Here is a 4,323-nt window from a genome sequence, read left to right as displayed (position 1 = left end):
GGGGGCCAGGGCCTCCCGTTTGGCACATGGTGGGGGAGGGGGAGGGCCCAGCCTCAGGAGCCTCCCCAGAGGCGGTGTCTGTGGTGGTGGCAGTGGCTCCGTCGTCCACAGAGGATTCTACTCTCAACCCCTCTTCTGGGGGTGCAGGGGGGTGGGGTCGTCTGGGAGTCAGTTCTCCACGGGGCCTGAGGACAGAGGAAGTGAATTACTGGGCAGACAGGCTCATGGCTTCTGTCCCTCTCGGAGTGAAAGCAAAGCCCTCACAGGGGCCCAAATGATCTGCTCTGTCCCACTTCTGTGCTCACCTGCCCCCATCCCCCTCACTCCTTCCCCTCTGGCCACACTGGCCTCGTTGCTATTCCTCCTTGGTTCCTAGAACGGTCCTACCCCAGGGCCTTTGCATGGCTATTCCAACCACCTGGAAAGCCCTTTCCTTAGCCCTTCCCGCGTAAGGCAGCCCCCCTCGTCAGAGGCCTTCCCTGGCCCTTCTCAGTCAAGGAGTCACCCCCTCATGCCCCCACTCTCACTCCCAGTCATTCTGTCTCATTGCACTATGGCTCTTCTTCATGCTTCTTCCCTGGGACAATCCCAGTCACTGTCTGCCAGCTTCCTGTCTGCTTGCCTCTCTAGAATGTAAGCTCAGGGAGGACAGGACTGTGTTTGGTCACTGCTGCATCCCCAGGGTCCAGCACAGGGCCTGGCACAAAGCGCCCTCCCACCAAACTGCCCCATAACCCCTCCTATCCCAGTGGAAGAAAAGCCCCCACCCATTCCACAGATCCAGAAAACCAAGGTCTGTGGGCTGGAGGATCTCACCGTGGGCCACACAGTGGGCGCCCTCACTCTGCATCCCACAGTTCCTACCTGAGTGACCTGGGTCAAGTCGTGGCCCTCGCTTCTGTCCTTGAGCCTCAGTGTCCCTCTTTTTAAAAGGGGAGCATACCCCTCGTGTCCTTTTCTAAGGAGTGGAGAGATGCTGGGATATGTGGCATCACACAGTACCCAGTGGACACGGGCTAAGTGTGCAGAGCCATGCCAAGCATAGGAGTCTGTGCCGAAGGGCGGCCCGGCCTGCACCCCACGCCAGGGTCATGGGAGACAGAAAGGCTCGCCAGCTTCCCTGCCCTGCTGTAGCAGGAGTCTGCTGCGGAGTGAAGGGATTTGGGGTTTTGCATCATGGGGCCCTCCCTCTCCTCTCCTAGTGATTGCAGGTGAAGTCATCTTGGCAAGCTGGCCCTGCTGGCCTCGGCCCTAACTCACCACTTGGCAACATCCCCATGCCCTGGAACCCACCCCTCCCTGTCCTCATGCGGGCCTCAGAGAAGACCTCTGGGAGGAAATGACATTCGAAGTGGAATCTGAGGACGGAGCCAAGTGAAGAGTCTGCCCTCGGCCCTGTCCTTCCCGCCCCGAACCCCGTCTGTACTCTCCTCCCCGTCCTGGATTCTGGCGCCAGCCTCCCATTCAGCCTCCCAGCCTCTGGTCGGCCTCCATGTGGCCCCAGATGGGTCTTCCTACACCAGCGGTGGCTGCTGCCCTTCCCCTGGTCACAGCTGACCCACGGTTCCCTAGTGCCCCCAGGACTTTGTCCCTCTCTTCACTCTCAAGCCCTACATGGTCTGCCCGCCTCCCCCCCATCCTCCCCCCAAAGCCCCCAGACGCACCCGCCTCCCTTCTGTTCCCTGAACTGGCCAAGTTCTCTCCTGCCTCAGGCCCTTGTGCAAGCTGTTCCCGTCTGCTAGCGCGCCGTCCCCGTCCCCTTCACCTAGTTCACGACCAGCCCTTCAAATACCTGATGAAGTGCCATTGCCAGACAGACGAAGCCCTTTCCCCTCGACACCTGCTTCTCCAGCAGCCCTGAGTTTGCACCTACTTACTGCGAGACTGTGGGTCAGTGTCTGTGGGTGGGCAGGGTGGGCTGGGGCTCATGGATCTTGCTCAGCACAGAATCACCCGGCCCAGCACAGCACCTGCACTTAGCCAGTGCTCACTGAATACCTATTTCATCAAGCGCAGTAAGAGCTACCAGTTATAGTCCACTGCGCATGACCAGGCTGTGTGTGTGTGTGTGTGTGTGTGTGTGTGTGTGTGTGTGTGCAGGATGAAACTATTCAATCCCCTCAAGAATCTTATAAGTTAGATCCTGTGATCATCCCCATTCTACAGATGAGGACACTGAGGCACAGAGAGGGAAAGTGTCTTGCCCTAGGTCACAGAGCCGAGGAGGTGCAGGGCCAACAACTGGACTCAGACACGATTTGGGGGAGCAGGAATGCAACCCTCCCTGAGAGGGGCGCATGGAACCTTCCACCTTCTCAGCTCTATCCTCTGGGAACACCTGCGCCCGCCCAGCCCCGCTCAAGCTCCGCATCCAGGGGTATTCTCTGGAGCGGCAGCAGGAGGCAGCAGAGAGCCCGAGTCGCAGCAGGATTCTCAGGGTTCAGATGGGCAAGCACAATGTAGGACCCTCTGTAAGTGACTGTTCCTATTACTAGTGATGCCGTTGTTGTTTTTGCTGTGGACTCCCTGACCATGTTCTCTCTGCTCTGGTTCAACTAAACAGCTCTGAGCTCACTGGTTTTCTCTCCCCTTGTCGGCCTCTGATCAGCCTGTGCCCCCAAACAGATATGGGATCAGGATCTGGCAAGTGCCAGGCAAGAGACGGGGCAAAGATGGGCAAGACTCCAAGGGGATCCTTATAGAAGGGGAAACTGAGGCCCAGGGAAGGGGCGTGACTGCCCTAGTCTATCTGTTGGACACTGCCTGGTCTGAGCTGGTTCCAGAGTTGGGTGGGGTTTCAACGCCGAGCAGCCAGGGTCGACTGAGAGGGGAAGGGGGAGAGACTGAGGAGAGGCAGGGAAATTCAGGGATGGGGACAAGAAACTGGGAACACAGATGGGGACAGAGAAACAGGCAGAAGTGGGGGCAGGCCCGAGGGTCTGAAGCACTGTACCTGCGGGTCGGGCGTCGGGGGCCCGGGCGGGGGGCCCCGGGGTCTCCAGCGCAGGCGAGACGGAGAAGCGGGAGAAGCACAGGGGGGGGCCTGGCGGGGGGAGGAGGGGGAAATCCTCCGCCCATTCGAAACTGCCTCCTAGTGGAGGAGAGGGGGCAGTGAGGAAGGAGAGGACGCGGTCAGACCCTCCAGACACATCTGGAGCTGCTCAGCTTCAGCTCCAGCGGTCCAACCCCGCCCCTTCGCAGGTGCCCGTCTCCAGCTGTCTGCACCGTGGGCCCCGCCTCAACTCTGCCCCGCCTCCGGACCCCGCCCCAGCTCTGCCCCGCCTCCAGACCCCGCCCCAGCTCCTCCCAGCTTCCAGGTCCCGCCCTAGCTCTGCCCCCCTCCAGGCCCCATAGAGCCCCTCACCAAAGCCGCTGTCGTTGCTGGGAAACCCATCTCCGGGGGTGGCGGGGTGGGGAGGCGTCGGGGGCGCTGGGGGCGTTGACGGGTCCGTGTCCCCCTCGGGGGGGGCCTGGACGCTCAGCTCGTTGGTTGGCGTCTCCTGTGGAGGTGGATTAGGGGGCGAACCGTCACATCCCACCCACTGTATTCCCAACGAGCAACAAAGCCCGCTAACACTTCTGGGGCTTCAGGTACCCAATTTACAATCGCAGTCTCTGAAAGGTGGCTGGAACCCCTGATGTGCCTTCGAAACCTCAGGTCAGCCTTAACCCCACCCCGGCCCGAGGCTCCTCCCCCGACCGCTGAGTCCCGCCCACAGCTAAGAACCCCACAGCAGGAATTCTCTCCTTGCTCCTTAACGCGACGCTTCTTTGGGAACCCCCTAACCCAATACCATCTCCATAAATCCCGCCTTGTCTCCATAACCCCTAACTCCTTCCGATATCTCGGCCGCAGGCGTCCAAGTTCGGGGCGCAGAATTATTTACTCCTGTCTGGTCCTCCAAACCCCTACCCCATCCTGCGCATCCCGACCCTCTTCCAGCCCCTAAGCCCCGCCCCCTGAAGTGGACCCGCCCCAGTCCTCCAAACCCCGCCTTTGCTTCAGTGGCCCAGGCCCCCTGTTCACGACTCTCATCTCCGGATCTCAGCCCGGTGTGTCCCGCTCCAGCTTCATCTAGACCCATCCACACCCATCTAGGCCCCAGTCCACAAGCATCATCCCTTCCTTTTCCTTTTCAACACTATCCTCTCAGCCCTAGTTACTCTTCACACAATCCTCGACTCATCTGTCTAAACCCCGCAGCAGTCCATTTGCTCTGTCTGTCTCTGAACCCGCTCCTGCACTTAGTATCTTAACACTACAAGCCGCATGTCTTAAGCCGTACCTGCAGCCTCGCCAGGGCCCGCCCCTAGTGGGTAAAA

General features: G+C 60.2%; 1 long non-coding RNA gene across 1 annotated transcript; it reads right to left on the bottom strand.

Moving 5' to 3' along the window:
• Positions 1–6: 6 nt before the first annotated feature.
• Positions 7–3,569, bottom strand: LOC117797907. Its single transcript, XR_004622737.1, has 3 exons — positions 3,365–3,569; positions 2,954–3,091; positions 7–185 (listed from the first exon to the last, which is right to left on the bottom strand). It is a non-coding gene; the product is annotated as an uncharacterized LOC117797907 (long non-coding RNA).
• Positions 3,570–4,323: the final 754 nt, after the last annotated feature.

The sequence above is a fragment of the Ailuropoda melanoleuca genome, unplaced genomic scaffold (assembly GCF_002007445.2).
Source record: "Ailuropoda melanoleuca isolate Jingjing unplaced genomic scaffold, ASM200744v2 unplaced-scaffold1801, whole genome shotgun sequence".
In the NCBI taxonomy this organism is placed as follows: Eukaryota; Metazoa; Chordata; class Mammalia; order Carnivora; family Ursidae; genus Ailuropoda; species Ailuropoda melanoleuca.
The sequence above is the reverse complement of the archived record's forward strand: the minus strand, read 5'-3'. Positions and strand labels throughout refer to the sequence as shown.